Here is a 10000-nt window from a genome sequence, read left to right as displayed (position 1 = left end):
GGGAGTCATCAAAGTATGAGTCCATACACTTGCTAGCTAATACTGGATCGTCAAAGACCTGATTCCATTTCTTAATACCTTCCGTCTCTCTCCTAAGGGATCCAATCCGAACTCCTTCCCTCACTTCGTTCATGATAGTCGGTCGAGTGGCCACTGTTCCCCTTTATAGTTGAGTTTCGCCTGTTTCCTTGGCCTTATCTTTTGAGCTTCTTGTAATCAAGCGCGAATCAAATGAACCGGAATCCTATCTATGGGCCTGTACCTAAACTCTGAAAGCGGGAACCTCTATTGTCGTCCCACATTCCGAAATGAAAGCGGTAACTCTAATTCCGTTTATCTCCTTAACAGTAGAGCCACTCCTAGTCAGTTGAAGGGTCAGTTCAAGGTTAGCGTCCGATTGTGCGCAATGAATAAATCAATGTATTTGCGGAAAATGGGACGCTGAAGGTCCGGGGTAGTAGCAGCCGATGAAAGCAGAGGCAAGAAGCCTACCAGTCAAGCATTAGATACCTCTCTGGGAGCTCTTCGAGCTCGTATTCAGCTGGTTGACCCTGTCTGTGTAAATAAGAAAGAAAGCGCTCTCCTAGCGTCGCCCGCGAATTTGAAAGAGCCTGCAGATCCTCGTATAGATTCCGAATGTTCTCATAGGACTTCACGGCAAGCTTCCTTAAGACCGGATCGTCATAGATTTCGTACCAATGGTTACATCTTTCGAGCTTTCTTATGATTCTCTCAGGGGGAGTCGTCCCCATGATTTGGAGTTGCTCGGGGGGATTCGCCTCCATGATTTGGAGTTGCCCCGCTGGGGTTCTAGTCGTAGCCTTTTTGTTCTTTTGACTAGCCCCGGCGGCAATCGAAAGTCTTTATTCCGAGGAGTATTCCCCCCACACAAGGGGTTGTCCGTCCAGCTTGAAAAGGAACCCACAAATGGACGCCTAATTTATATGGAATTGAACATCCAACGTGCGCCCCTCCCATTCAGGGAAGACCCGCCTTATTCTTTTCAGGGCTGTGTTTTTTGAGGCATCCCGGTTAAGGATGCCCGCGTGAAGGTTGTAGCCGCTTTCGGAATTGCTTTCCTTCGCAACAAGAATGGCCCGGCAGTCAAAGAGTTCCCTAAGCCGGTCCCTCACCCACTCAGGATTTGCGGTTGGTCTGCCCTCCGCGTGACTGAGTCTTAAAAGTATATATGGCAAAAAAGTAGAGATCTTAGTTTTAGTCATGGTGATTGTTTAACATCTAGTCAACTAGGTTCTGAATGAGAATTAGAAGACTCGCAATTTCCAATTGTTCTCTAGACTTTACCTGCTTTATTTTGCTTAGCCAATGAGGGCTTTACGGCCAGCAGTTTAGCCAAAAGCAAAAGAAAATAAGGATTACCTATTAGCCCTATCCTATTTTTGACTGGAAGTTAATAGAAGACAAAAACGAGAAGATAGATCTTGCAGCTGCGTCTTCGTCTTTGCGTCTTTATTATGAAATTGAACAGGAAAGAACTTCGAGCAAATCGACGGGTTCAGGTTTGTCCCGCATATCGGGCGGCCGAGGGACACTCATTAGGAAAAGCTCCAACCTCGGGTCCTGGGGAACGGCTTTGATTTCGGAATATGTACCTTTCCACATAAGAAGCTGCTACTCGGCTAGAGCTTTCAGTCATCATTTTTTGATATTTCGAATTAGACGATTTTCATCCTCAATCCAATTATCATCCAACAGAACAATTGGAGGAGAAAAAGTGGCTCTTTCTCTTCAGAAGTCAAACCACAATGAGAGGTCTTTTCCCTTCTTTTTTCTAACTGACAACTGGAACCCCAGACTAATTGGGTTCATCTCCCATGCGAGAGTAGAGGAGTAAAGGTAGAGGTCGATAACTTACTTTTGAGGTTTCTCTACTTCAGGCTCTTCCGAGGGCCTTTGTTTGACTTAGTTGCTCCGTTCAGGGTGCCGGAGCTGCTACAATTGCTTCCGCGGGAAATGCACCACCAGCTCCTATCTTCTTTACTTACTTCTTCATTCTAGTTCGATTCTTAGGTAGGCGTTCTTTCGATAGCGTATCCTCCTGCCCGCCCCGGGTTCTCTCTGCTCGGTTCCATCATTCCTATTATACATCTTCCTCGCATGCTGACTTTCCCACTGACTGAATTGTTTGGGTCTTGTAGCTTGAAGCCCAGCTCATGAACCGATTGTTATTATTTTGGGGGTGAAGGACCCGTGTGAGCCGGCAACTCACCATGGGGATGACTATCGCAAAAGCTTAGAGCCGTCTTCCCCTCTGGCATGACATAAGGACGTTCACAGGTGTTCACATGTTAGGATATCCTGTACTCGCGCACCCGGATCTCAAGAGATACTCAACTCAATGAGCACTTTGGGGGTTGGATCTTTCAAGTCGATCTCTCTGGCAGAAAGAAGAGCGTAATACTACTATTTTCTATAAGGGCAGGGCGTACAAAAGACAAACAGGTTGCGTCTACCCATTTATGAATCCATGGCAACCAAAAAGGGTTGCTCCAAGCGAAGAAATAAATAAGAAAGTACCTTGCTCGGATCGTACGCTTGACCAAGAGACAGTCAACTGGTTTCCCCATCTTGAACTTGCTATATTGACTGAAGGCCTAGTCAGCTAGTTTGCTTTAAGAAAAAGAGATTGCTACTCTCCGTCACGAGCTGGACTTGAACCAACACTCCGGTATGAACAAAATCACACCAGGGAACTTCTTATTCAATCGTGACTTTTGTTTACTCGGTTCAGCCCCATCAATCAAATGGCTATACTAGAGGCCTAATCCGGGTAGTTTTCTTATGCTTCCCCACCTCTTGCTTGCTAGCCTTACCACCTAGTATTATGGTCTATCTAAAGGTCTCCCACCCATTTCTATAGCCTAAGCTTCTCTTGCCAGTGGCTAATCAACCTACCTCGGCTCTTGGGGCCGTTGCCAGCCTAACTCTTTCTTACCACCTAGTAGTACTCTCTCTAACTCACTGAACGGTGTAGCCTAAAACCTTTCTAACTCACCGAACAGCTTGGCTTGCCGCCTATCTTAACCACTTTAGGTCTGAACGTATGACGTTCTATACTTCATTATGCTTGCTGCTTACCGTCTTTCTCAGTAAGTCTCCCCTAGCCGCGGAACTTGAACCACCCTATCGGCATGCTTGAACTCAAGTGCTTACCGTATGCCTTTCTCTCTTTCTTTCTTCCCTTCCTGTGCTGGTAGTTTAATAAGGCCAGTGAAAGCAGTCTGCTATATTTTATTTTATTATATATTATATAAATTAAGAATAGATATTCTATATAGAATAGACAGGTAGGTTTAGGCTATCCCGAGATGCCCCTATTCTCAGATCTCTACTAGTGAGCCTGAAGCATGACTTCAAGAGCTCGAAGCACAGGAAGGCGGCAACCTTGGAGCCAGAATGGAGATTCATAGGGCTTTCTTTGGGACGGCACCCATACCATTCCAGTGCCCCTTCGTGCAACTACTAAATAAAGCTCAATCCGATATGGGAAGGCTTCTAGCGAGGTGTTGGATAAGCTGAATAAACGGATTCAACTGCTCGCCTTGTTGCCGCTTTCTAGATGATGCTACCTAGCCACTATAGTTTTTGTTTCCTATTCGCCCCTATCCCCATTTTCCTATTTTTGGTTTGGATGGATTCGTCACCACGTTCAGGTAAACTGGATTCTGAACTACTAGCACTGAAGCTGTAAGGTCAACTGAATAAGAAACTGGGAATCCCGAAACAAATATGCTGACGAGGTGTGCTGGCTCTTTAATAGGCGATTATGTTGCTCACATGCCCCATAGCAAACTAAAAAAAAAGCAGAGAGGAGTTTTTCCTAACTAATCAACTTAGATGGGTCAAGGGTATGGCCGAGAATCCAGTGTGTGCTATATGTGGGTTGGGTTGCAGGAGGATCTTTGTACGATGAAGGAGCCATACCAAATAAACAAGATAGAACCCGAAAAGACCAGCTAAGCATCATTGGCTTGGTCAGCCTTTACCTGACCAACTACCTAATACTACGCAGGCTCATCAAGACCCGGGTACAGGCTTAGATAAAAACCAAACCCTATCCGGCGCAGATGAATTAGGGTGTGAAGCCTCGTAGACGACAGATAGAAGTTTTCCTAAGCAGGTAAGAAAGACAGAAAACTCCAGCGCTCAGGGCGAAGCCCATGTAAAAAGACAAAAGGCCCTCTCGTTGTAAAGTTACAGCTTGGGTATTTCCGTGGTAGTACCAGTCACCTGGGAAGCCCCAGGCCCAACAGGTAATGACTTGTGGACCGGGTGATTTTTCCGCTTAGAAACTTCCGCTTCCAGGTGTTCTTAGACCCTCCTGCCGCTTGTTTTCATCCCGAAAGAAAAGACCAGTTACCAGTTAATGAATGGCTCCCGTCGAACTATAAGTTTAATTCTTAGTTTTACTACCCATAAAAACTATCATGTTGGACGCAGTACTCATACTGGAAATTACGATCAAGGATGACTCTATCAATCGCCATCTACTTCAAAGATACCTTCTGAAGCATTTTTCAAATACCAGAGTTCAGTCTCTTCCCACGAATTAGTGAATCAGGCAGGATGTTTTTGTGCGGAATAAGAAACAGCGGGTCAATCTTCATAAATTTCATCGTAAATGTGAAATACTCAGACAAATAAAAATGTGGGACGTGAAGGAATGCTGGTCGTTCATCTGCCTGCTTGGCTAGTCAAGCATGAGCTAGTTCATAGATCTTTGGGCTTCGATTACAAAGGAAGATTGACTTGACAGATAAAGCCCGAGAATTGGTACTCCATTGCTCTCATTTCATATGTATATGGTTACAATTATCTACGTTCCCAGTGTGCCTATGATGTAGCACCAGGCGGATTGTTAGCTAGTGTGTATCATCTTACGAGAATATAGTATGGTGTGGATCACCCGGAATAGGTATGCAAATAAGTCTTTGCCAAAGGGAGGAATCGAATCCTAGAATCCCGTCTGTTTTCTGGATTTTGAAAAAGTGCAGATTTTCGGGAATCTCTTATGAATTTCATCCACGCCTGAAACCTATCTTGATGCCCGAAAGTTGGATCGGTTGGCCCCCCCTACGCAAGGAGAATATATTGCCCCCAATTTCTATGAAAGAAAGGATGCTCATTGAATGAATCTTAACTTATACGACTCCAGATATTCTATAAGATTATTACGGTTCTGTTTTCGATGAAACAGAGTAACTGGACTCTCATTCCTATTCTATTCTGGAATAAAAAAGGGCTTCATATAGATTCCTAAATCTGGAAGATATCATATCTATTTGGGATGAGCAGAGCCGATAGGATGAATCAAAAGAGTTCCGAGCTTACCTGATTGATAGGCCTTTGTACCGCGCACATCACTTAGATGGGCCCCGGAAAGCAACGTAGGAAAGAGCGAAATTTGTGTGAAAATAGGAAATTAAGAAATTCAAAGGAATCAGATTAGATTAGATTTGTACGGGATCTGAAATGAATCCTGTCTATTCCTATCCTAAAACCCCTCTAGACTAGACTTCTGGGTCTTTCAGCCAACTCACTTGGGATATGTATTTAGTATGCTAATTTTTTTTGAGCGAGAGGAGCATTGGGAGGGAAAGCGTGGTTTTATATTAGACAAAAGTGGCTGGCCCGCAGTCTCCTTCTCATGTACAAATCTACCCGTAGCATAGACTTGATCGATCACCACATTTCTATCCATTAAGTAGGTTTTTCCTTTGCAATCATGAAATTTAAAATCCGAGAAGAATAAGGTAGGACTTTGAGGGCTGACTTTGTAGGGCTGAACAAGGAGATAGCACAACCTTGCCCGGTCCGTCAATTTCTTAATGAATGAATCGTATGGATTGGATTGATACGTCTGCCTTACCAATTCGGCGGATGCTCGGATTTTATCATTCGAATAGAAAAGGGGTTCCAAACCTCGATTCCCTTATGTATGTAGGGCGAAGGTGCTGTAATGGACGCTGGTGGTTGGTACAATACAATAGTATAGTAGAACGCGCCTCTTTTGCCGGATCCCACACACCACTTAGTTAGATTGCAGTACAGCCTGCTTCTCACATCTCTCTTGATCAGCTACTTATTCCCCTCATCCCATTAAGAAAGAACTATCCGTTGATATCTTAGCCTAAAGGCCTATATTTAGATCAAGACAGCGATTTTACTAATACTAATAAAATAAGGGCTCACTTGCAGCTACTCAAAAAAAGATATGCTCGAATGCTTTTGAGCCTGGCATTTCTATACCGAGTTGTATGCATGTGAAAAGGATGAACAACCCAATAGAATAGCAAGAGTCTATTACGTGAATAGAGGGGCACCACACACATTAGTGGCCAAAAAGGGAAGAAGGACACTTCTCTCTTTATTTTACCCATAAGCTAAGGCATGTGCTTCTCATTGTCCAGGCTTATGACTCACCTCATGCTCCCCGACTCTAAGGGAGAGAATGAATGCACTACTTCTCAGTGCACTTGCAGGGGTCGCTCATACACTCCTTACAAACGGATACTATTTAGTGCAAGAATTCTTCCTTTCTCTCGTCGGATTGGGAGTGGCATGCGAATGCTAAGCCAACAAAATTAGATTCCAGGAACCTTTCTTTGTGACCTTTAGAAAAACCCCTTCCCCTTACTAGATCAAATAGGGCTTATTACTTAATAACCGGGAGAGAAATGCAACTACGGGATAAAAGCTGGGTAGAGTAGAGCCTTTTTCTTTTAGTACCCGAAACCCCAAAACTCTTTTCCAGAGATTGAAATAAATGCATGAGCTATGGTAACCACGCCGCATCCATCGACTTTTATACGAATTTCAATTCGGAAGTTAAGAAAGCATAATTCAAGGTTTTTTAACTGAATAGCAGATTGACCCGGCTTACCATTATATTAAAAAAAATGAAAGCTGCCTGAAGTTGTATCCCGCCTTCTCTAAGAAAGCCTTAACCTTCGGTGAATAGTAATGACCGGTTCGGTGGCATCTTTGTAAGGATCTTCCTTATGAATCTGGTCTTCTCTCCAGAGGGGCTGCTCAGTCGACTGGTAGAACAAGGTCCCACGCCTCCCGGCCAACTAGGATGGGACATAAAACGTCTTCAGGTCTTGCACAACCGATACCTCCATTTTTTGCCATGGATTTTGTGAGCCCATCAGGAGTGCGCATCGTCTGGACCTCTTTTCGGGGAAGAATTCCATTTCTAGAAGTTCCCTCTCGTATGTCACCTTACTCACTTAGGGCCTTTGGACGACTAAGTCAGCTCGGCTTCTCTTTCGGAATCAGATTCACTTCCGACGTGGAGCACACTTGACCCTGCGTCACTTGATGTATCATCGAGGAATAAAAACCTCTTATGATTCTGCGTTGCTTGCTGCATCGAGAATAGCTTCCCCTTCTGAACCTTCGTCATTCTTTGAAGAGGGAATTGCTGATGATTCCGGCCGGCTCTGTAGTTTCGAGGCTGGCTTAGATCTTTCTGCCGTTTTGGGGAACATCTTGGCCTTAACTTCTGCTTTGGTTGGTTCCCTTTGAGGGGTCGCAGGGGCAGAAGGCTGACCGACGAACCAGGGTCTAACAGGATGCGATTGACCTTGTGATTGTCAATCTCCCCAATCACATAGTTGGGGCGATTGTGTTCAGTTGTTTTCAGCATGAGGTCGTCGTTAGTGAAGGTGACAGCAGCCGAATACTGGGCATACAAGGCCCCTTCATGTTCACCTCAGCGAAGTGGCTTTGATATTTGTCAGGATCCAGCAGCGCCTGGACAAACGCAGTCCTGATATCGGATGACAGCATCAGGGCATCATACACGCCGAGGAGGGCTGGAATCTTCTTCAGGGTTTAGAGGTTAGAGCAGCAGCATGTACTCTTTTGAGATAGCATTTGGTCTTAGGATTGGTACTGACCAAGTGATCAGAGGGCTCAAGAGTGCAACGTGCTAGACCTAAGACTTCAACAGGAGTTCTTTTTTTTCCTAATCTTTTGGGAAAACTTTGACTACCAATCCCTCTTTTGGAAAGAGAGTTCCTCTCTCCGTTACACCCATAATGGAGTATGCCCATTCTTACCCTTTAAGTGACAAGGGGGGTGAAGGTACTCAATTTGACTGGACCGCCTTACTAATAAAGGGGCTTTTCTTATGAAAGAATAAAAACTCCCCTTGAGGGGGAACTTCTTTCACGGGACTGCCTAAAGAGACTCCTAGTGTTAAAACAACTATGTAACTTAATGAAAGACTATGGCAGAAAATCCTTAGGCGCTTTTAAGCCCTCTTGGCAGACTATGACCAATTCCAGATCATAAGGGAAAATCCGCTCTATGTGAAAAAGGTGCTTTGCATAAGGTCTAGTTCCTTGGGCACTGGATTGGCGACGGCATGAGTTGGTTGGATCAAGAGAAGGTGCGTGCAAGCCGTGGTGGACTGGGAGACGCCACGCAAGGTGCAGGAACTACGATTCTTCCTCAGATTAGTCATACTTAATCCAATTTATTTATATAAAAGTATATATAATACTATAGGCGGTTCATCGAGGGCTTCTCGGGTGATCGGAAGGGCTTAAGCTGCTTTTACCTTACCTTCTATTATATTAGTAAAGGGCGAATGAGGGGCGTGTGCAATAGTTTTCTTTCTTTCTCTCGCTCGATCGCTTCAATGCCTATAATTTGAGAGATAACAGGAAAGCCTTCTCTCGAATTCGAAGATGTGACACAAATAATGACTCTCTTCGCCGGGATGTCAGCAGGTTAGGCAGCTGTAAGGTTTTTTATATTCGGTGGAAGGCAGGCTGAAACTCTGCCCCAACCAAGTGAAACTAAGGGTCTGAAAGAGTTCACGATCTGATCTATGGGGTCTTAACCCTCGGAGGACGGCTAAGAATGTCCATTAAAAATAGCGGACCGATGGGGTCGTTTTTCAAGCACGAATAGAACGATCTAAAGGGGGTGTGCAACCTAGAGAGATGGCCGTATCTCTTTGATGAATGTGGTATCGAGGTTCGGTTCATTTGGAAAAGAGGTCAGTCTTAGGGGAGACCATGCGAATGGTTGAATTGATGACTTCGCTTCGATCTCTTCGACTGAACCTGAAGGAGACTTCGATCATTCAACTTTAGCTTCTGAAGGAATCATGTCACTTGGAATTCCGGAAAGTGAATCTTCTCTTTCAGATCCTGGCCTTGGTAGAACTTGTCTTTGATTGGGATTTCGATTGAAAATATGTTAGGCCGGTTCCTCATGTACCTAAGAAGCCGAGGCAATCTCGATTAAAGCCAATTCCAGTTTTTCCTACTCAATATTTTTTATAGAAATAGCACTCGATCAAAGGGGAGCATAAGCAAGTTCAGTGGTTGAAACCTCTGTAATCGATCGATGGGAACCTCGAAGCTGTCTGGGGCAGGAGCAAACTCATATTAGGCACTGCCGCAGCATCAACTGGTACAAGGAAGAGGCACGATAGCGAAGATCAATCCATCTCAATCTACAAAAAGCATTGCCTTGGGCATGCAACCCAAAAAGATAGAAAGACCGCTCGCTCGAAGAAAACTCTTTTAGAGCCTGGTACAAGCCAAGCCCCCTCGATTCGACAACAAGAGTCGGTTATGGAATAGTCTTTTGGTCGGCTTTCTCGTTCTTGAGGACTTTCTGGCCGGTAGACTTTATAGCGGACCTGCCTTGCTGACAGGGAGGATATGAAATAGATAGTTGCGCTTGCCTTCACTTAGAAAGTCTACGCCCCCTATTAGAGTAAGGCATGCTCTCGAAACTAGATTCACTCGTTCTTGTCTCCGGCGATTAACCTATTCCAGAGCAGTCTGGTGATTAGCCTATCCCGCACTACTCGAAGCCTTCGTAAACTCATTGTCGGGTTCTATCGTAGTGAAAGTTGCTGTGAGGAAATCCTTGTGCCAGTGAAGATTGCTTCCAATGATCGGGAAATAATAAATACAAAAACCATTGCTTTATTTTTCCAACACTCCGGATA

At 44.6% G+C, this 10000-nt stretch overlaps 1 protein-coding gene across 1 annotated transcript in view; it reads left to right on the top strand.

The window, feature by feature from the left end:
- LOC114299941 (Cytochrome C assembly protein) overlaps positions 1-10000 on the top strand; it is a 14640-nt gene that overhangs the window by 2067 nt on the left and 2573 nt on the right. Inside the window, exon 1 of the mRNA XM_082911843.1 lies at positions 1-10000. This exon is cut by the window's left edge and continues 2067 nt beyond it; it is cut by the window's right edge and continues 2573 nt beyond it. The gene's annotated coding sequence lies outside the window, so the exon portion shown is untranslated.

Source organism: Camellia sinensis, unplaced genomic scaffold (assembly GCF_055761805.1).
Source record: "Camellia sinensis isolate YWXY unplaced genomic scaffold, ASM5576180v1 Unanchor137, whole genome shotgun sequence".
Lineage (NCBI taxonomy): Eukaryota > Viridiplantae > Streptophyta > Magnoliopsida > Ericales > Theaceae > Camellia > Camellia sinensis.
Note: the sequence above shows the minus strand (reverse complement) of the source record. Positions and strands in the feature narration are given on the sequence as shown.